At 42.0% G+C, this 24327-nt stretch overlaps 1 pseudogene; it reads right to left on the reverse strand.

Moving 5' to 3' along the window:
* Nucleotides 1-1656: 1656 nt before the first annotated feature.
* LOC123484316 overlaps nt 1657-24327 on the reverse strand; it is a 45577-nt pseudogene continuing 22906 nt past the window's right edge.

Genomic DNA, 24327 nt, shown 5'->3' on the forward strand with positions numbered 1-24327 from the left:
CTGGAGACTGGCTAGGCCACTCCAGGACTTTGAAATGCTTCTTACGAAGCCACTCCTTTGTTGCCCGGGCGGTGTGTTTGGGATCATTGTCATGCTGAAAGACCCAGCCACGTTTCATCTTCAATGCCCTTGCTGATGGAAGGAGGTTTTCACTCAAAATCTCATGATACATGGCCCCATTCATTCTTTCCTTTACACGGATCAGTCGTCCTGGTCCCTTTGCAGAAAAAACAGCCCCAAAGCATGATGTTTCCACCCCAATGCTTCACAGTAGGATGGTGTTGCAACTCAGCATTCTTTGTCCTCCAAACATGACGAGTTGAGCTTTTACAAAAAAGTTATATTTTGGTTTCATCTGACCATATGACATTCTCCCAATCCTCTTCTGGATCATCCAAAATGCACTCTAGCAAACTTCAGACGGGGCCTGGACATGTACTGGCTTAAGCAGGGGGGACACGTCTGGCACTGCAGGATTTGAGTCCCTGGCGGTGTAGTGTTACTGATGGTAGGCTTTGTTACTTTGGTCCCAGCTCTCTGCAGGTCATTCACTAGGTCCCCCCGTGTGGTTCTGGGATTTTTGCTCACCGTTCTTGTGATCATTTTATTACGGGGTGAGATCTTGCATGGAGCCCCAGATCGAGGGAGATTATCAGTGGTCTTGTATGTCTTCCATTTCCTAATAATTGCTCCCACAGTTGATTTCTTCAAACCAAGCTGCTTACCTATTGCAGATTCAGTCTTCCCAGCCTGGTGAAGCTCTACAATTTTGTTTCTGGTGTCCTTTGACAGCTCTTTGGTCTTGGCCATAGTGGAGTTTGGAGTGTGACTGTTTGAGGTTGTGGACAGGTGTCTTTTATACTGATAACAAGTTCAAACAGGTGCCATTAATACAGGTAACGAATGGAGGACAGAGGAGCCTCTTAAAGAAGAAGTTACAGGTCTGTGAGAGCCAGAAATCTTGCTTGTTTGTAGGTGACCAAATAGTTATTTTCCACCATAATTTGCAAATAAATTCATTAAAATTCCTACAATGTGATTTTCTGGATTTTTTAAAATCAATTTGTCTGTCATAGTTGACGTGTACCAATGATGAAAATTACAGGCCTCTCTCATCTTTTGAAGTGGGAGAACTTGCACAATTGGTGGCTAACTAAAATACTTTTTTTTCCCCACTGTATGAACACCAGACTGTAATCAGTGGAAAAGGTGCAGTGCCTTTGTAGCATCAGTGACATAATTTTCTGACGACTCAGCAGCCCACGCCTTCTGTCTGTCCCTTCTCTACCTCCCCCTGCTTCGACAGAGGAGGAGGAGAAACATTGAAGGAAAATTCCTCCATCTTCTCTTTGACTTCGTAATGACTTCTATGGACGGTCAGGTTTGGAGTCTGGAGACAGACAGGGGGAACGCTGCAGAATGGACCACTTGGGTCTAACTAAAATGCCACTCGGCGGGCACCTTGAGGTCTAATTCAATCAATAGGTTTGTCATGGTGACTGGAGAGATCTAGCAGGAAGAATGGAGCTGAGCTGGATAGGGACTGGGCGTAGATATACATATCCTAGAACCGACACTGGACGTACATATACTGTATGTAGTAGCCCCTAGAACCCATCCCCCTCTGTGCCCTCGCTGCCCTTCCGTGTTCTTCTGTCACTCAAATCGCTCGTAGTTTGGTCTGTCGTACTCGAGGGACCATATCAACCAGCAGCCTGTGATAGGAAAGAGACATTCATGCTGAATGAAATTACTAACATACACAGGCACACACACAGTGAGAGCTGCAACTGCATTTCATTGCCAATATTCAATTAGTGAAAAACGTAGTTTCTTCTGAAATTCTGAAATGAATCTAAAACAGAATGTGTTGAGTAAATGAATTTATCATGTCGGATTATTTAAGTACATTTGTATAACCACTGCATCTGCGCGTTTGTTGATGCATTTTTGATGCACCCCTGGAGTGTCACGTTTTGATTTATTTTCCTGGAAGTTGTTCCCCTGAGTCTCCCCGAGTCTATTTCATCACACTCTACTTAACAGGTGAGCTCATGTGAGGCAAGCTGAAGTTCTGTGATTGGAATGCTCCCTGGGACAGAACACTGCCAAGCCTAGGACAGGCTGCACTGCCAGTATAGTGCAGTGTTTCCCCTAGGATTTTCTTCAGCAGCAGTGGAAAAGTTAGCATGAGGGGGGTTGTGGTAGTGGGACCAATGGCGCAGTCTGTGACCAATTTTTTTAGGCCCTCCTCTTGACCAGAGACACAATTTTGCTGTTTTAAAGTTTGTTTCCTTCAATTCTACACATTTTGTCATTGGACTGAGATAAAAAAATTCAGTTGTAAAGCTAATTTCATGCAATTCTACACGTTTTGCAATGGCTTATGCCGTGTTATTATGCTATCTGAGTGACTCAAACATTATAACAAAATCAATGGGCGCCCCATGCCATGACATTTTCTGGTAATTTTAGAGTCTCCCTAACTGTCTGGTTTTTATTTTGGTGGTTGTTATTTCTCAAAGATGATCTTATTTAAAAATACACTGAGTATACCAAACATTAGAACACCTTCCTAATATTGAGTTTCACCCCATTTTGCCCTCAGAACAGCCTCAGTTCGTCAGGGCATGGACTCTACAAGGTGTCGAAAGCATTCCACAGGGATGCTGGCCCATGTTGACTCAATGCTTCCCACATTTGTGTCAAGTTGGCTGGATGTCCTTTGGGTGGTGGAGCATTCTTGACACACGGGGAAACTGTTGAGCCTGAAAAACCCAGCAGCGTTGCAGTTCTTGACACAAACTGGTGCGCCTTACACCTACTACCATACCTCGTTCAAAGGCAGTTAAATATTTTGTCTTGCCCATTCACACTGAATGACACACATACACATCTCTCATCTCTGACCATAGGCCTGACTAACCTTGTAATCCAAGATTTGTTGATGTTCATGAAATCACATTTTAAGTTCTTGTTACATAAAGCAGAATTAAACCTTCATCTGGATTAATTTGTCCATAATGAAGTATATGAGGTGCTTTCTCCTGTACAAATGAGTCATACACTAAGTTCATTTATGTATTCCTTTTGTGTTTACTTGGTCCTGTGTTTTCCGTCTGTATCTGAGATGCAAACAGGTTATGGTACATTGACAGCGTTTTCACATACCCCAGGCATGTACTCTCCTGTACCTGTTTTTCCATCTTTAAAGTTCTTCAGTTGAGCAGCTATCAGTTTGCAAAGATAAAGATTATAAGGATATGTTTTTAGGGTCACAAACATCATCTGTAATGATACAGTTGAAGTCGGAAGTTTACATACACTTAGGTTGGAGTCATTAAAACTCGTTTTTCAACCACTCCACAAATTTCTTGTTAACAAACTATAGTTTTGGCAAGTCGGTTAGGACATCTACTTTGTGCATGACACAAGTAATTTTTCCAACAATTGTTTCCAGACAGATTATTTCACTTATAATTCACTATCACAATTCCAGTGGGTCAGAAGTTTACATACACTAAGTTGACTGTGCCTTTAAACAGCTTGGAAAATTCCAGAAAATGATGTCATGGCTTTAGAAGCTTCTGATAAGCTAATTGACATAATTTGAGTCAATTGGAGGTGTACCTGTGGATGTATTTCAAGGCCTACCTTCAAACTCAGTGCCTCTTTTCGTTGACATCATGGGAAAATCAAAAGAAATCAGCCAAGACCTCAGAAAAAAAATGGGTTCATCCTTGGGAGCAATTTCCAAACGCCTGAAGGTACCACATTCATCTGTACAAACAATAGTACGCAAGTATAAACACCATGGGACCACGCAGCCGTCATACCGCTCAGGAAGGAGACGCGTTCTGTCTCCTAGAGATGAACGATACTTTGGTGCGAAAAGTGCAAATCAATCCCAGAGGACCTTGAGAAGATGCTGGAGGAAACGGGTTCAAAAGTATCTATATCAACAGTAAAACGAGTCCTATATCGACATAACCTGAAAGGCCGCTCAACAAGGAAGATGCCACTGCTCCAAAACCGCATAAAAAAGACAGACTACGGTTTGCAACTGCACATGGGGACAAAGATCGTACTTTTTGGAGAAATGTCCTCTGGTCTGATGAAACAAAAATAGAACTGTTTGGCCATAATGACCATCGTTATGTTTGGAGAATAAAGGGGGTCGTTTGCAAGCCGAAGAACACCATCCCAACCGTGAAGCACGGGGATGGCAGCATCATGCTGTGGGGGGTGCTTTTCTGCAGGAGGGACTGGTGCACTTCACAAAATAGATGGCATCATGAGGAAGGAAAATTATGTGGATATATTGAAGCAACATCTCAAGACATCAGTCAGGACGTTAAAGCTTGGTCGCAAATGGGTCTTCCAAATGGACAATGACCCCAAGCATATTTCCAAAGTTGTGGCAAATGGCTTAAGGACAACAAAGTCAAGGTATTGGAGTGGCCATCACAAAGCCCTGACTTCAATCCTATAGAAAGTTTGTGGGCAGAACTGAAAAAAATGTGTGCCGAGCAAGGAGGCCTACAAACCTGACTCAGTTACACCAGCTCTGTCAGGAGGAATGGGCCAAAATTCACCCAAATTATTGTGGGAAGCTTGTGGAAGGCTACCCAAAACGTTTGACCCAAGTTAAACAATTTAAAGGCAATGCTACCAAATACTAATTGAGTGTATGTAACCTTCTGACCCACTGGGAATGTGATGAAAGAAATAAAAGCTTAAATAAATCATTCTCTCTACTATTATTCTGACATTTCACATTTTTAAAATAAAGTGGTGATCCTAACTGACCTAAGACAGGGAATTTTTACTACGATTAAATGTCCGGAATTGTGAAAAACTGAGTTTAAATGTATTTGGCTAAGATGTATGTAAACTTCCAATTTCAACTCTCTCTCTCTCTTTATATATATATATATATATATATATATATATATATATATATAGCTATCACTGTAATGTCTGCACCTGTTGTATTCGGCGCATGTAGTCAATAAAATTTGATTTGATTTGACATACATACTCAGCGGAATTGTCAATTAAAAGTCTGGAGATAAGGCAAGAAGTGCAGGAGAGCTATGAGGAAGAAGCGAGACCTTTCCGCCAGCCAAGTAAAACAACACTGCTAACAACCATTTAAAATATGCCCAAGCAAGACAATCCTACAACCAGGCTGAGAAGCAGGCTAGAAGGAAGAGCAACGTCATGCTCAATTATCAGCTTACTGATAAGACCTTAACCAGTAGGAAATGGTGGAAGCACGTCAACTCCCTCTCTGGAAGAGCTGCAAATTCCCTGGACAGAAGCCCCCTACAGTCTGCTGTCTGAATATGGAACTGCCTCACAGAACACATTGTTGCTGATATCACTGACACTGGTCTTCAGGCCTTCAAATGCCGAGCACATAGATATCAACTAACTTCACCACACGCCTTGTAGGATTGAGTCCTTGATCTGCAGTAAACCAATCAGGGGCGGTGTGTTCATTAGGGGCGATATGGGCGACGCACTGCCAAACGGGAAAAGGAAGGGATTTTTTTTCTAATCAATTATATCACGGCAACAGTAGTTATCAGTGTTCTAATCTAGACGTCTGATCTGCCACTAAATGTCCAATCAGGCTAAAGTCGTGCTTCAAATGGCCCTCCGTTTTGGGGCGATTTCAGTCAGGTTGAAAATCGCCCAGAAGTCTCTCATAGCCTCTCATGTAATTTTTTTTTTTTTTCAAATATCAGAGCTTTCAATACAATCTCTATGGGTTCCGGGAGGGCTTGCACTTACGCGCTTTCGTCATACGTAACATAACCATGAACGTAACTAAGAAAAGAGCGGGTAGCAGCGTCAATCAATTCACGTACTACTGCCCCAACGATGAGGTTAGCAAGAACCGCCACATCCTCAGCCGGCTAATCCAGCGTGTGAAGTTTTCGGAGTGTTTGAGTTAGCTTGGGGCAAAGATGAAACTGAGGGCTCCACCAACCCTGGTATTTTTCTTGGACTTGTCAACTTTGTGGCACAATTAGATGAGGTGTTTGATGACCATCTTAAAAATGCTAAAGTTTTCAAGGGCACATCAAAGACCATTCAAAAACGAGCTACTGGAGTGTATGCCCTAGCGGTCATGAGGGAACATATTGTGGAGGAGGTGAAGTCGGCGAACTTCGTAGCTATCCAAGCTGACGAGACCACGGACGTTTCTACACAGACACAGCTGGTGCTTGTGCTGAGGTACATAGATAGCAAGAAGATTTTATTTTTTTCCTGGGGCTTTTTTCACAAAATCATGCCCCACGTCGACATTCTGTACCAGAAGCTACAGAAGAAGAACATCGATGCTGTCTTCATCAAACGTGCCCTCGACAGCTTCACAAGCAGTGTGCAGGCCATAAGGTAAGATTAAACAATATCATTCGATCTTTCTCAAAGCAGAGCTTTATTTGAAAATGTATGCATGAAAGGAGACATCATCATATTTACAAATCTATACAATTGGCCAGAATATGGTTGTTCATTTTTACAAAGCCATACAGATAGCTGTGTTTACCTTTTCTAGAAATTATTTTCAAATTCTGTTTTCAGGCAAAATGTCTATCACTGTTCATTTTCACAAATCTATACAAGAGGGCAGAATATGGAATATTACCAATAACTTGCATCAATGTTTTCAGTAGCCTCTATCAAAAGCTCCTGCTTGCTTGTTGTGAATTATGCTCAGGTGCACATATTTCCAATTCAACCATGAGGCCTTTTTGAAGCAAGTAATGTGTATATCAGTATTGACTTATATGCTGCCCCTGTCTTCATGTTGTTGCTGGACATATCTTTTTTTAAATGTGTGTAGGTCACCTAAATCATCCGAAAAATTGCCCCCCCTGAGAATTTTTTCAGGAGCCGCCACTGAAACCAATAATTGTCAATTGGATGTTGTCTGATATTGCTTTTGTTCACAATTGCACCCAATAAAAAAAGCAAAAAAAAGATGGATAGCTAATTTAAGGTGGTCCAATACTGATGATGATTTGTAAGCCATTTTCATCCAATACTGATATGAAAGCTGATATATCATGGCATCCTGATAGATACCGCCATAAACAGAATCTTTCTAGATCCTTTCATAATTGTTGATGTAGTTCAACAGTAGTGCTGTCAGGGGACATTTGAATCCCTCTCTGCCTCCAGTGATAGCATATTAGGTCATTTTAATAATGAAGTGTGAAGCATATAAAATGTTCTATATTTCCATAGTTTCCCTTTTAGTTTTCTAATGCAAATAGGTCATGCCTGAGAGACACCTGAAATCCCTGGCTCTGGTAGCTTGTCCAGCATTTGAGCACCTGGACGCTGAGAGAGAAGATTTCACTACGGAGCAGAAATGCAGTTCCAGTTTACTGAGGTGAGTTACTTGGCCTTTGCCATAGTCAACTTTCCTCCTCGCTGCTCTCAACATATTGGCAAACTTATTTTAGTCCTTTTGCATGCTCCGTCCCACCGCCAGGCAGAGAGAGACTGAAACAGCCTGTGAAGATACCAGTGGGATCTATGGTGTGATTCACTACAGTCTACCTGGTCTCTGGTATTGCAATGGGAAGTTTGCAGCTAGAGCTCATCTTTACCTTTTATCTGATAGTGGGGTACACTGTATCCGGCAGCATGTCAAACTCTATTTGGATTAATTGTTTCTTCTACACCCAGATCGTCTTTGCCCAGAGAGCGCTCTTCACCTGGGTGAAGAGGAACATCAAAATCATCATCTACTGGGCCCTATTTATCGACAGGGTGTAGTTCTGTTGGTTTGACTTTGCTGTTGAACTTTCAAATATCGTTTTTTTTTTTCAAGATTTATCAGGAAAGATTAACAGCACTTATACATCAATGAATGGCCCTGCTTCTGGTCCTCCAAATGGCCTGTATTACACAAGGAACGCATATCTTGTTTTGAAAACAATCGCTAAAATGTTATGTCTCTGTCTGATGGTTTGGTTGAGTTGTGGTACGGTGCGCTACCTGGGAAGACACATGAAGAGGATGAAAGAGAGTGGCAGCACCTTCTCCTCTCCCGACTGCACAGTCAGATGAGGGTCACCATCGATGGGATCGTGCAGGAATGCTCTATTTCTTTGCCGCGCTGTGGTTCTACATTCATTACTGCTGCAAGAATTGTTCCTCTACATACTTTGACATTACTATTCTCTGGACAGTCAGAAAAAAAGGGAAGTGGATTAGGTCAAAATCTGTAAAATGTTAACTACCTTTCTATTTTTGGAAGCATGTTATTGACACTACAGGCAAAAAAATAGTTTAGGAGCAGTTGCTAACTAACTGTAAATAATTGTAGCTAGCTAACTAACGTAACTTTTTTACAGTTAGTTAGCACCAAAACGATGCCTCCAAAAGTGGCTCCACTAATGTTTACAAGCGTTTTGACAGTTTTGGTGGATGAATGTTGCTTTCGGCCCCACCTGGAAACCAATCTAAACGAAACACTGGCCGTGTTTGTTTTGCATCACCAGGTGCCCCTGGGGGGGCAGAGTTTGCACATTTTAGACCATTCCATTGGTCATAAAGTGGTGAAATCTCCACCCACTGGGGCACCGGGCAATGTAAACGTGCGCACCCCACTGGTATGTACAATGGAAGTTTCTACTCCAAGGGCCTTCCTGAATGGTTACAATTTAAATGACAATATTTCTGTGTGTTCAGCGTTTAAATGCAGCTTCCCCCTCACCAGGGGTACTCAACTCTTACCCTACGAGTCCGGAGCCTGCTTGTTTTCTGTTCTACCTGATAATTAATTGCACACACCTGGTGTCCCAGGTCTAAAATCAGTCCCTGATTAGAAGGGAACAATGACAAAATAGTGGAACTGGCTTTGAGGTCCGCAGTTGAGTTTGAGGGCCCTACACCATGTACCCACTTACTTGACTCCGTAGGCCAGGATGATGAGGCCTATCAGGACCCCTATGGACCCGTCCAGGTACCACACTTGGGATCGTGCTTGAACACCTCGGCACTGATTAGGATGGAGAAGCCCATGACCCCGCCCACCAGGAGTTGAAACCTGTAGATCGGAGGGAGGGAGGGAGGGAGGGAGGGAGGAGGGAGGGAGGGAGGAGGGAGGGAGGGAGGGAGGGAGGGAGGGACAGGTAGACAGACAGCTTAGTTTAGTCAACTGTATTATCCCACATGGGGAAATTCATTTGATTCCAACACACCATAGTAATAGCTAGAAACATTAACAACAACAATGAACACATGTATGAACATATATTTCATGAAATTACATGTAGTCTGCCACAGAGTCTTTATCCAAAGTCCATCAGACAGACGGACAAACGATTTTGAATCCTTTTCTATTATGTCTCTCTCTTCATTCGATTCATATAAGAGCCCACTCAACTGGCTCTCTCTGCACCTCAAAAACACACCGACTGACGAGGACCTCTGCCAGTCTTTTACATACGTGTGAATTGACCAGACTGGGCACGTCAGTTACCTCAATAAAGAATATCATCTATGGCACTGCATTCCTAGGGGCAATCTGCAGTTCAAACAACAACAAAGGGGCACCCCGCCACTGTTACGGTAAACAGCTAAGGGATGGGCTATGGATGCAAGGACTGACCATCTATGAGATCAAAATTATACTGAGGCTATACAGTGCATGTTTACAATGACATTGATTAAAAACAATGGAGTAAAACTAGATTATATATGGGTTCTGATGGGGTACGACAGTTGAACTAAGCTTATGAAGCATTTATAAGTTATATTCTTAAAGAATTCATTTAAAAGTCCAAAAATGTATGTAGCAATCACAGATTGCCCCTTTTATGGCTTGTTCAATGTCATGCAGCACGAGGTAAGCTGGTAGGTAATTAACTCCCTATCTATTCTGCTAGCTGTCACTCTCACACACACTTTAATGAGCCCCCACACACACACACTTTAATGAGCGAGTGTCTCCATCCAAAGCTGATCTTTCAAACTGGTTTGATGTCAGCCTGTCTGCCACAAATGTCTTATTGAAACGAGAAGGACATTTTAAGGAGCTAGGAGTTGTCCATAGAGACTATAAGTAGTGAACAACTTTCTCAGGTGTCCAAGTAAATAGATGTGGCCCAGTACTGAGGGGTGGCCTTGCGGTTAAGGCCGCTGCCCTCCACATACTATATACGATTATCCTGTCCGTGTGGGTAGATTAAGTGATAATGCCAGAGAGAGCCGGTGTTTGGAGGATATATTGCACGAGTGTTGTTAGGCCCAAGATTAAGTCTAAGGCCGGCAAACAGTGCAATATATCCTCAAACACCGGCAAGGCATTATCACTTTTATATGGTTACCAACATATTAAAATAATGATTTACATATTTTCATTACAAACGTTATTTTGATGAATTTATCAATACTATTTCATCCTTCCACAAGATATGGTTCCGACCTACAAATCTAGGGTTGTTACCCAAGCCGGCTGGTTGTTTGTTTGTTCCTAATCTGTTCGGTTGCCAGAGATGCGACCAAGTCAAGTCTTTTTGTTCTGTATCTATGGTCATTCATTCTAAATGTTCTATTGCCATACTGGCTGGCAACGTTCTTATCCCTTGCTTGATAGCGCTAGCTAACTACGACTAACTTACAGCCATGTCAAACAGTGCAGCCAGAACAACAACAAAGTAGCTGCAGATTACATTTGTTTAAGCTGTTTTCTCGTGACAATCATTTGGATACATCCATAACAATGAGCTAAAACATGCACGATTTCCGCCTGGCATAGAAAATGTGCTCTCTACATCAGGACACTGTTATTCAGAGGAGCTAGCCAACAACACAGCTAACACAATAATTTCAAACTGAAGCTGGAAAGACTGCAAACTATTGACCTGTTTTCTATTGATATTTCTTTGTATATATCCATAAAAATTATGCTGATTCATGATTTCAACTAGCTGAGAAAATCTGCCTGCCTGTCTGTCTCATCCCGACCATTCATTACTATACGACAGCTGGAGATCGATTTGAATATTGAAACATGGTTGCAAATGTCGGAGAGACTGACAGCAAGGTTTATACAAATCTCTGCTGTTTAAAATTAAATGTTAGTCTAAAAGAAATGTGAGATAATGTCTAGATGCTTTTTATAGTGGAGATCAAGTTTATACATTGCCTGGCTTGTAATGAATACTCAGGGAGAAAAAGGTGTAAATTTACGCGCAGAGCACGGCAGGTGTTTATTTCGCCTTCGCAGAAGGCAGGAATTGTGGTCACAGGCAGGCAATGGTCATACACAGGTAGGCAAACAGGCAGGTGAATCAAAACTAGGACTGAAGACTATAACTGGTTCTCACAAACGAGCTAGGAAAAGGCTTAGTAGAGTCAAAACAAACAATACCTCACAAGGCACAAACAGAATGAATTGAACTAAATAAGGAGCTGATGAGACCAGTTGAGTAACTAACACGCAGGTGAAATCAATGAACAAAAAATGCAAGACAGGGCTACGTTCAAGAACACAAAGAAACAGGGCTATGTTCAAGAACACAAGGTTGACTAAGAAAATAAATACAGAACCTTACAGGCTGGGCTGATGAGACAGTGGATTGCGCAGTCAGATGGAACAGAGTAATAGGCATTTAAACGTCATAAATGTAGGCGGTGGTAACTTGTGGAATAGACACCGGCTGGAATGCGGTTTTAACCAATCAGCATTCAGGATTAGACCCACCTGTTGTATACAGTGCCTTGCAAAAAGTATTCATCCCCCCTTGGCGTTTTTCCTATTTTGTTGCATTACAACCTGTAATTTAAATGGATTTTTATTTGGATTTCATGTAATGGACATACAAAATTGTCCAAATTGGTGAAGTGAAATTTAAAAAATCACTTTTTCAAAAAAGTATAAAAAATAAATAACGGAAAAGTGCTGCGTGCATATGTATTCAACCACTTTGCTATGAAGCCCCTAAATAAGATCTGGTGCAACCAATTACCTTCCAAGTTACATAATTAGTTAAATAAAGTCCACCTGTGTGCAATCTAAGTGTCACATGATCTGTCACATGATCTCAGTATATACACACCTGTTCTGAAAGGCCCCAGAGTCTGCAAGACACCACTAAGCAAGGGGCACCACCAAGCAAGCGGCACCATGAAGACCAGGAGCTCTCCAAACAGGTCAGGGACAAAGTTGTGGAGAAGTACAGATCAGGGTTGGGTTATAAAAAAATATCAGAAACTTTGAACGTCCCACGGAGCACCATTAAATCCATTATAAAACAAATTGAAAGAATATGGCACCACAACAAACCTGCCAAGAGAGGGCCGCCCACCAAAACTCACGGACCAGGCAAGGAGGGCATTAATCAGAGAGGCAACAAAGAGACCAAAGATAACCCTGAAGGAGCTGCAGAGCTCCACAGCGGAGATTGGAGTATCTGTCCATAGGACCACTTTAAGCCGTACACTCCACAGAGCTGGGCTTTACGGAAGAGTGTGTGGCCAGAAAAAAAGCCATTGCTTAAAATTACCAAATACGTTTGGTGTTGGCCAAAAAGGCATATGGGAGACTCCCCAAACATATGGAAGAAGGTACTCTGGTCAGATGAGACTAAAATTGAGCTTTCTGGCCATTAGGAAAATGCTATGTCTGGTGCAAACCCCAACACCTCTCATCACCCCAAGAACACCATCCCCACAGTGAAGCATGGTGGTGGCAGCATCATGCTGTGGGGATGTTTTCATCGGCAGGGACTGGGAAATTCTTGAGGGAAACCTGTTTCAATCTTCCAGAGATTTGAGACTGGGACGGAGGTTCACCTTCCAGCAGGACAATGACCCTAAGCATACTACTAAAGCAACACTTGATGATTTAAGGGGAAACATTTAAATGTCTTGGAATGGCCAAGTCAATGCCCAGACCTCAATCCAATTGAGAATCTGTGGTATGACTTAAAGATTGCTGTACACCAGCGGAACCCATCCAACTTGAAGGAGCTGGAGCAGTTTTTCCTTGAAGAATGGGCAAAAATCCCAGCGGCTAGATGGGCCAAGCTTATAGGGACATACCCCAAGAGACTTGCAGCTGTAAATCCTGCAAAAGGTGGCTCTACAAAGTATTGACTTTGGGGGGGTGAATAGTTATGCACGCTCAAGTTTTCTGTTTTTTTGTCTTATTTCTTGTTTGTTTCACAATAAAACATATTTTGCATCTTCAAAGTGGTAGGCATGTTGTGTAAATCAATTATACAAACCCCCCAAAAAATCCATTTTAATTCCAGGTTGTAAGGCAACAAAATAGGAATAATGCCAAGGGGGTGAATACTTTTGCAAGCCACTGTAAATCCCAGCACCAAAATATGGAAGGAGAGTGCATGTCCACTCAGATACAAGTAATGCAATCTGCCTGCTACAGTAAAGCATTCATGGGGATGCATCCAAAATGGCACACTATTCCCTATATGTTTTATTTGTTATTATTATTGTTGAACATAAAAGACTGTAAAAACACAAGAAAATCAGCTCCAAGTGATTTTAATTTTGGAAATCTGTTCCAAAGTATTCCCACGCATAATAGAGAGATATATATGATCATATACTGTACAGATGTAAGCAAGGTTTGAAATTATTAAGTTTTAGTCAAATATTATATCTCTGTTTGGGTTTCTTTTGGGCAGTTTGCATCTACAAATTATTTGTAATTATGTTCGGCCCCCTGACCATCCACTCAAGAAAAATCAATCGCCCACAGCTGAATCTAGTTGATGACCCTGCCCTATATCCCCCAATATTATTATTTATATTATTATTATTATTATTAGTATTATTATTATTATTATTATTATTATATAGTGCACTAAGTAGTTCCCAATATATTCCACAGATTTCATGATGGTGTCTTTAAGGCCAATCACCTTCCATCTTCGTGCACTATGGGAATAGGGCACCATTTCAGACACAGCCATAGCCTCCTACCTTTTCCCATTTTCATTTTTCTCAATGATTCCCTATGGAGTTTTTCACCCTCGTGCCCCACCTTCCCCTTCTTCTCTGACTGGCCTGAACTCGAGTGGGAGTGGCCTAGGTCAGGCAGATGTATGCGTTGTTACCACGGTGAAGTGGGAGGACGAGTTCTGATTGGCTGCCTCGGAGTTAGGTAGCTCCGGGTGAAGTTTCCCCCTAGGTACAGATAAAGATAATCTTCCCCTCCCCAAAATCGTAGTTGGAAAAATTCTAAACTGACCCAAGATCAGAGTCTAGGTGCAACTACACTGAGTTAGGTACCTACCGTCTGTGATGAGGGCTCTGCTGGTGAGCACCCTGCCCAGCATGAACTTGAACACGGACAGAATGACACACACCACGCCACTGACGATGGACACTGAAGAGGAAGTCATCCTGACCGGAGAGAGAGAAGCAGATGAGAGAGGAGAGGAGGCAGTGAGAGAGAGAGAGAGGTGATGAAGAGGGAGAGAGAGAAAGGGAGAGAGAAAGAAAGAAAAGAGTGAGAGAGAGAGAGAAAGGGAGAGAGAAAGAAAGAAAAAGAGTGAGAGAGTGGGTAAAGTGTTGCATAGTACTTAGTGCCTCCGTAGTAGCATTAATATTGCACTATAGACTTGAAGGCATGAAAAGGTGCATCTCTGCAAGGTTAATAACCTCATCAGTCTCATTAAATCCCCCAGTGAAAAAATTCACTACTTTCATTAATTTGCTTGCTCTGCCCTCCTATTTAGCCTCACATTGAAGTGTTTTACCATTTTATTAAACAGTTTCATTTATGAGTTTTGTTGAAAAATGTAAACTAAAAATAAGGCTTCAGATAAAAAATTGTTTTTATAAGAATGCTGTGTAAATTGTCTGCTCAGTGGGAAATAAATATCCAACTTAACTGACAACTGTGTGGAGTTTGGAGTTTGTGACAGAAACTATGTAAGCTTATTACAGTATTATAGTCCTGGGATTTCCTATGATCTTCTATCTAGAAGAACCCCTTGCCTTCTAGCGACTCTTGTGTGGCCTGTGAGCGTCAGAGCAAAACCGGTTACATGTCGTGTTCTTGAGAGTCTCAGTTTTTTCATATAAGGTCATAATAGTTAGTAGGTCAAACCATTCGGACGTTTTTGTTGAAAGAACCGTTTTCGGGATCCGCCCTTGTCTTACAAACACCGCTCTAGCTCAGTACCCGTTAATGCACACAGCCTAATGGTTGGTATCAGCTGATGCAGAGCAAATAGACCAATCAAATGCAACAAGCAGTCTGTAGCTCAAACACACAATGTTTACAAGGGGTTAGAAGCCCTAAATCCTGCTGGCTTGATGTTGGGACTCAAAGCTTTTAAACAGGCAACAAAGAACAGCCAGAATAACTACAATTACGTAGAGGACAGTAAAGCCTGTAAGCCCAGTAAACACACAGTATATTCCCGAGTCATTGTTGAGCTTAGAAAGAAAAAACCTTTGTTCTATATTACTGAGATGTTAGTGCAGGCGCAACATCCACTATGGATGGGGGAGGTCATGACCCCCTCACATTCCTGAAATTCCATTGCTAGTTTTATCATTGTACTGTGATACAAAAAGAGGCAACAGTGTTCTTTAGGACTTCATGCGGATGCCTCGGGCGGTCGGAGCAAGCTGTGTGAAATCAAACTGAAAGGCTGGCTTTAGGACCACGGGAGAGTTGAGGCAGCTGCTGTCAGTGTATGTGTGTGGCGCTCTTTCTATCGCAGAGAGCTAGCCAATAGTTAGCTAGCTCACTAGCTATTATTTTTGTCTCACTCACACTGGACCATAATCAATCAAAATGAAACCAGCAGCCAAGCGATTAAAGACCGATATTCAGGCGTTTTTTAACGCAATGTGAGTCTGTATAGCCATGTATTGCTCTGTAAATTTCCCTAGCTAATTCATTTCAACTTTGTTGTTCTCACACTAACACTGTAATACTGTAATATGCCGGAAATGAGCTTTAGATGACAAATCATTTTTGTTTATGTCCCACCCACTTCTAAAACCATTGTTGCCCCCTGAGTAAATATATGTAGTTAGCTATGAGTATACACAGTCTATAAAGATAACTGTTTATATGAGATCAACTTTTTTTAAATGCCATTGTTTTCTATGAGGATTTTTCAATTCATGAATTGAATCATTCCACTTCCTGTATTTACAGAATTGAGAACTGAATTGACCCCAATCCTGCTATGCTGCGCAGTGTGCACAATTTCAAACCTCTTTTATGGGAAGTCTTCAAAAAGTCCTAGATGGTCCCAGATCTATTTGATCTTCTACGGCCGTAGAAGCTAGCTATACAGCACAAAGAGACCTGGAACCAGGCAAGAAATCCTGCTCCCCCAATGACTTCTTCTGGCACTCCTTTTAAGATTGAAAATTCATAGCACTGAGGTGCTTCGGTTGCCAAAGCACGGTGCGTGGCATTTAAAAGCCATCTGAGGAGATGAGATGGGAGATGGCTAAACAGAGATCAGGGCCGTATGGAGGAGGGTGCGTCACTCTCTCTCATGCACAGGTTGCGTCGCAAATGGCACCCTTTTCCCCATCTAGTGCACTACTTTTTTGACCAGGGTCCATATGGCTCTGGTCAAAAGTAGTGCACTACTCTAGTCGGGAATAGGGTGTTGTTTGTTATGCAGACAGAGAGACACACTCAACATTCTAACACAGTGCCTGACATTTACAGTTGGCAGGCCAGGCTTTTCTGTGGAATCAAATGCACACTTCATAGGCTACGTCCCAATTCTCTACCCTTCTCCCGAAGTGTGCACTTGTCTTATCTTACGATGGTAAATCTATCCAGCCAATGTAGAAGGTGTGTCCAATCCAATGTAGAAGGTGTGTCTCCTCTTAAACTGAGTTTGAATACACCCGTTGAACGACAGCCCCAGCACCCCCAACAACTCAGGCCCTTTTCTCACTATAATATGGAGAGTCTGAGGGGCGGGGCTGGCGAAACAAATTCACATTTTCAATTCACATTACATCCTTACCTTACCTTTCATTGTAGCTGTCAATGCGACATTCTTGGTCCATAGCTCAAATTGACCATAAATATCACAGTAGCCACTACCAGTAAGAACAAACTATTCAACAATGACAGAAATGTTTCTTCTAAAATATATTACACTGTTGAATAGTGCAACTTAAACCATATTACACTCTTGAATAATGCAACAATTCACAACATGTGCAGACAATTAAGGTATATTTTCTCGTCTTTAGGCTACACTCATTACCCATTTTAGCTTCAAGACAAAAGCACAGAGTTGCTATAGCAGCATGTCTTCATCAAGTAACGTTAGCCTATCAAAAATAAATGATTAACCCTCTCATGCAGTTGAAATCGGAAGTTTACATACACCTTAGCCAAATACAATTAAACTCAGTTTTTCCAATTCCTGACATTTAATCCTAGTACAAAATCCCTGTTTTAGGTCAGTTAGGATCACCACTTTATTTTTAAGAATGTGAAATGTCAGAATAGTAGTAGAGAAAATGATTTATTTCAGCTTTTATTTCTTTCATCACATTCCCAGTGGGTCAGAAGTTTACATATACTCAAATAGTATTTGGTAGCATTGCCTTTAAATTGTTTAACTTGGGTCAAATGTTTGGGTAGCCTTCCACAAGCTTCCCACAATAAGTTGGGTGAATTTTGGCCCATTCCTCCTGACAGAGCTGGTGTAACTGCGAGTCAGGTTTGTGGGCCTTCTTGCTCGCTCACGCTTTTTCAGTTCTGCCCACACATTTTCTATAGGATTGAGGTCAGGGCTTTGTGATGGCCACCCCAATGCCTTGATTTGTTGTCCTTAAGCCATTTTGCCACAACTTTGGAAGTGTGCTTGGGGTCATTGTCCATTTGGAACCCATTTGCGACCAAGCTTTAACTTCCTGACTGATGCCAGAGTGCAGAATAACTGGCCAATTTCGAGCGCTCAACACCCGCTGAATATGGCGGTGTCAGTAAGCGTTAAAAAAACTTAATTAAATTGTTACCAGCAGCAGAGTTGCAGTGCCAATGCTTTGGATAACATAAAAACAGCCTAACCAGCTCTGCTAGGGGCAGGTAAAATGGTCAGAGTGAGCTGTTCTCTCATTTGTGTCTGGAGGTAGCTAGCAAGCTAGCCAACGTTAGCCAGTTAGCTTGGGTGCTTGACTGCTGTTGGGTCAGAACAGCTCGGATCAACCCTACTTTTCGGCTGGGCGTCCCAGAGGCACCTCCTCACTCTCAGTCTGGACTAATCATGATCCTATTGGTGTCACCTGTGTCTACCTGTTCACCTGTGTATTTATGCCCTCACTTCCCTGTGTTCCCTTGCTCCAGTTTTCTCTGCTAGTTTCTCGTGCCAAGCAGTACGAATCCAGTGTCTGATTGCGAGGCGTTGTACAGGTACTTGGAGTGTTCTCCCTGTTTCATTGTTATTTCAGTCGTAGTTAGTATTTCGCATTTTTTGCTGTCAGCCTGTTTTTGGGACCAATTTGCTCCTCCTTTATTTTATCGTGACAAGTCCAATGATGAAAAACCCAAACACCAGAAGTGCTTATGACATCAATGGCCTTAGCTACCTTATTTGCTTTCTATTATTAAAAACGGGCTCTTGGCTTTGACTTAAGTGAATGTATTCTCTCCCTGATGTTTCTACACAGACTGACTGCTGTTTATTGCCTGGCAACAGGTAATGCAGCTAGCTATTCTAGTAGTGTGGATGCCACGGTTTCTCTCTTCACACCTGAGCTCTTGCCACATTCCTCCTTTAATTACCCAACAGGAAGAGAGAGGCCACAACAACGTTTCACTTCACAGATCTCTCTGTTTCTCTCTCTCTGTTTTCTCTTGCTCGCTTTTCTCTCTCTTTCTCTCTCTTTCTCTCTCTCTCTCTCTCTCGCTCTCTCTCTCACCACCAACAGCTGCCAGATAAACACTTATTTCTCTTCACAGATCTAGTTTTTTCTATTCTCTCTCTCATACATGTCTGTCTCTCACTGTCTCCCTCTCTCTCCCTCTGTCTCTCTCTCTCTCACTGTGTTTCTCTCCCTCTCTGAGCCTCTTCACACGTGCTACACTTTTCTAAAAATACAGTCGGCTACACATATTGCTCAAATGTAAGCTGCGGCTTGCTACGTCTCGGCCGTTACCTCCGAAGGTAGTCACGACACTAGCCCGACAGTTGCCCCCGTTGAAGTAGGGCAGTGTAAACAGAATTGTCTTATTTGGCCAACAGTCCTTCAGTATAACTGGTAATATAAAAAAGGATCATATTTGAGACTTGTTTTATTTACTTATTATCTAAAATTGCAGTAACAACCTGTTACATTTTGAGAGTGTTACAGTAGCTGCGGCTGCACTGGGCCATGTAAAACTAAGAAGCCCATCCCCACCACCAAAGACATGTAAAATGTTTTTTCATTTGTAACATTGTGGCTGGTGATTTCAGAGAGCTTACCCCAGGTCCCAGAGTGGTGGGGGGGAATCGTTTTTCCTGATCTGGTAGTAGGCTAATATAACCAACTCCGGACCGTGGTTGCAGCGTATGACATAGTAATAAATCAGCTGTAAAAAATGTTTTATATGGGCTAGGTGGACCAGATAATTTTTTTCGAATCCAGGTCATATGGTTTAAAAAAACTCCTTGCCCTAGGGAGGATGAAAACATTAAAACTCTTTACACAGACAAAAAGACAACAACTGCGATAAATAAAACTAACAGGGCTGAGCTCACTGTATGCAGGGTTGCATCGTTTAGGCCTTTGCATCTGTAATTAAAAATATACTCATACAGTATGTCATCACTATTGTGTTGATTGATTAATTCCCGATGTCACAGGAAGGCCAAAAAGATCATCAAGGACATCAACCACCCGAGCCACTGCCTGTTCCCCGCTATCATCCAGAAGGTGAGGTCAGTACAGGTGCATCAAAGCTGGGAGCGAGAGAATGAAAAACAGCTTCTATCTCAGGGCCATCAGACTGTTAAATAGCCATCACTAGCACATTGAGGCTGCTGCTGCCTATTGAAATCACTGGCCACTTTAAGAAATGGAACACTAGTCACTTTAATAATGTTTACATATCTTGCACTACTCATCTCATATGTATATACTGCATTCTATTCTATAATATTCTTCTGTATCTTAGTCCATGCCGCTCTGTCATTGCTTGTCCATATATATATATATTCTTAAATCCCATTCCTTACTTTTTGTGTGTATTGAGTATATGTTGTGTAATTGTTAGATATTACTGCACTGTCGGAGATAGAAGCATAAGCATTTCGCTATACAGAAGATAGGCCTATTTGGTAAAAGACCAAGTCCATATTACAACCAAGAACAGCTCAAATAAGCAAGAGAAAGCAACAGTCCATCATTGCTTTAAGACATGAAGGTCAGTCAATACAGAACATTTCAAGAACTTTGAAAGTTTCTTCAAGTGCAGTCGCAAAAATCATCAGCGCTATGATGAAATTGGCTCTCATGAGACCGCCACAGGAATGGAAGACCCAGAGTTACCTCTGCTGCAGTTCATTCGAGTTACCAGCCTCAGAAATTGCAGCCCAAATAAATGCTTCACAGAGTTCAAGTAACAGACACATCTCAACATCAACTGTTCAGATGGGACTGTGTGAATCAGGCCTTCATGCTGCAAGAAACCACTACTAAAGGACACCAATGAGAATAAGAGACTTGCTTGGGCCAAGAACCCACGAGCAATGGACATTAGGGCGGTATACATGTGTCCTGTGGTCTGGAGTCCAAATTTGAGATTTTTGTTTCCAACCGCTGTGTCTTTGTGGGCTGCGGTGTGGGTGAACAGATGGTCTCCACATGTGTATTTCCCACCGTAAAGCATGGAGGAGGAGGTGTTATGGTGTGGGGGTGCTTTGCTGGTGACACTGTCTGTGATTTACTTAGAATTCAAGGCACATTAAGCACTTGGCTCCACAGCATTCTGCGCGATATTCCATCCCATCTGGTTTGGGCTTATAATAAATGCCATTTAGCAGGCGATTTTATCCAAGCGACTTACAGTCATGCATGCAACATTTTACTATCCAAGCTGTGTGTAAATTAAAAAGTGAAACAATTATAATAGGATATAAAGACACAATTAAAATAGGAAGTGACCACACCTTTTTTGCTCATTCTATTACAGTGGAGGCTGGTGTGTGTGGCTTAGTGGGACTATCATTAGTTTTTCAACAGGACAATGACCCAACACACCTCCAGGTGTGTGGTATTTTCCAAGAAGGAGAGTGGTGGAATGCTGCATCAGATGACCTGGCCTCCACAATCTGCCGACCTCAACCAAATTGAGATGGTTTGGGATGAGTCGGACGGCAGAGTGAAGGAAAAACAACCAACAAGTGCTCAGCATATGTGGGAATGCCTTCAAGACTGTTGGAAAAGCATTCCAGGTGAAACTGGTTGAGAGAATGCCAAGAGTGTGCAAAGCTGTCATCAAGGCAAAGGGTGGCTATTTGAAGAATCTCAGATATAAAATATATTTTCGATTCGACACTTTTTTGGTTACTACATGATTCCATATGTGTAATTTCATAGTTTTGATGTCTTCACTATTATTCTACAATGTAGAAAATAGTCAAAATAAAGAAAAACCCTTGAATGAGTAGGTGTTCTAAAACGTTTGACCGGTAGTGTATATACCTAAAAAATATGGGGGATTCAAAATGATGCAGACAATTACATTGATGGAAGCTACAATCTATCTGCAATATGAAAGCTGATCTAACCCCTAAAATAATAATAAATAAAAAATAAAAAAAACTGCTTGTACTTTTGAAAGGTAGGCCTACTGTACTTTTATATTCGTATGAGAGGGTTAATCGTTCATTTTTGATAGGCTAACATTACTTTATGAAGACATGCTGTTATAGCAACTCTGTGCTGTTGTCTTGAAGCTAAAATGTAATGAGTGTGCCTACAACGAGAAAATATACCCTTTAATTGTCTGCACATACAGTGCTGTGAAAAAGTATTTGCCCCCTTTCTGATTTTCTCTATTCTTGCATATTTTTGATACTGATACTTTTTGATACTATCAGATTTTCAACCAAAACCTAATATGGATGACATGGGTCCCATTATGCCTGGCAAAAACCAAACACTGCATTCCACAGTAAGAACCTTATACCAACGGTCAAGCATGGTGGTGGTAGTGTGATGGTTTGGGGATGTTTTGCTGCCTCAGGACCTGGATGACTTGCCTTAATAGAAGGGACCATGAATTCTGCTCTGTATCAGATAATTCTATAGGAGAATGTCAGACCATCTTTCTGTGAGCTGAAGCTGAAGCGCAGCTGGGTCATGCAACAAGACAATGATCCAAAACACACAATCAAATCTACATGAAAATGGCTAAAAAGCAACACATTTGAAGTTTTGGAATGGCTAGTCAAAGTCCAGACCTAATCCCAATTGAGATGTTGTGGCAGGACTTGAAAGCGAGCAGTTCATGCTTGAAAACCCACAAATGTCGCTGAGTTAAAGCAGTTCTGCATGGAAGAGTGGGCCAAAATTCCTCCACAGCGACGTGAGAGACTGATCAACAACTACAGGAGGCTTTGGTTGGAGTTCTTGCAGCTAAAGGTGGCACAACCAGTTATTGAGTGTAAAGGGGCAGTTACTTTTCACACAGGGGCATTGGGTGTTGCATAACTTTGCTCATGAAATAAATGAAATAAGTGTGTAATTGTTGTTTGTTCACTCAGGTTCCCTTTTTCTAATATTAGGTTTTGGTTGAAGATCTGATAACATTCAATATAGAAAATATGCAAAAGTAGAGAAAATTGAACGAGGGCAAATACTTTTTCACAGCACTGACATGCTGGTGAGTTGTTGCATTATTCAACAGTGTAATATGGTTTTGGTTGCACTATTCAACAGTGTAATATGTTTTAGAAGAAAAGGTTCTGTCATTGTTGAATAGTTTGTGCTTACTGGCTAGTGGCTACTGTGATATTTATGGTCAATTTGAGCTGCGGACCAAAATGTTGGCATTGCCAGCCACAATGAAAGGTAAGGCAAGATGTAATGTGAATTGGAAAGTAGATTCTCGATTCGCCACCCCGTTCCTCAGACTCTCCTTCATATCTCGTAGTGGGAATAGTCCTCCACTCTCTCTCTCTCTCTCTCTCTCTCTCTCTCTCTCTGTCTCTCTCTCCATTCTGGAGGTGTTGTCTCTTCGCATGTTCCCACCTGAGAGTCTTGTAAATCGAATTCACACCTGATGTGACCAGTCTGGCGATACAAGAATGAAACTATATATTAGCTCTCTGAGTTTATACTAAGCTGTGTCCCAAATGGCACCATATTCCCTATAAAGTGTACCACTTTTGACCGCCCATGGGCTCTGATCAAAAGGAGTGCACTATGTTGGGAACTATGGTGTCATTTGGCATTAGATGCCATAATGACAACTTTGAAGATGGAAAAAACTACATATTTCGGTTGATTTAGACTGATTTACTATACAGTATGTTGCATTTCAGTGAATCTTTATTATATTGTCCATCCAACAACAACAACAACGATGCAATAGATTTGTAAAGATTTGTAGATGCATTTGTGTTGTCCCAGTAGTGAAATGTACAGTACACTGTCTGTACTCCCACTGCCTTGACAAATTACACCCAACACATTTGTCATGACATGAACAAGACACAAGCAAAGCTGTGCAACAAGAAAAACAAGTCACAAAACCAAGTTACACTCCTCTGTTTTTGACAAGCAATTTCAGCGCTCCAACCAGATGTTCATTTTTTGCAGTAAAACCTCTTTGCCAAGGCTGCTGGCGCTGCCAAGGCTGACAAGGGCGGGTATTACAGTACCCAGAGCTGGCCTTAATGAACGACCACATGCCCAGACATGTGGAGCAGAGTGGAGAGTAGGGCTGTGTCTCAAGCGGCACCCTATTCCCTACATAGTGCACTACCTTTGAGTGCTTTTCGTTTGAGTTTGGCTCTGTTCACCAAAAAAGAGCTTTTCATGTGGCTTCCATATAGCTTTTCGTTCAGTAATACATCAAAATAGACAGATAGATAGATAGATGCAGTGCAGCGCCCCTGGATTGAGAGTTATAGGTGCAGTTAAGGGTAAGTGCCTTGCTCAGGGATACGTTGGCAGGAGATGGTATCTCTTACCACTTCAGGCAGTAGCTTGGTAGCCAGGTCATGATTGCCCTTTCCCAGGATACACAGGGAGGACAGGATGAAGACCACACCCAGGATCGCACAGGAACTGTAGAAGAGGGAGAGATAGATAGGGGTGGAGAGGGGGGGAGGG

Source organism: Coregonus clupeaformis, unplaced genomic scaffold (genome assembly GCF_020615455.1).
Source record: "Coregonus clupeaformis isolate EN_2021a unplaced genomic scaffold, ASM2061545v1 scaf0271, whole genome shotgun sequence".
Taxonomy (NCBI): Eukaryota; Metazoa; Chordata; class Actinopteri; order Salmoniformes; family Salmonidae; genus Coregonus; species Coregonus clupeaformis.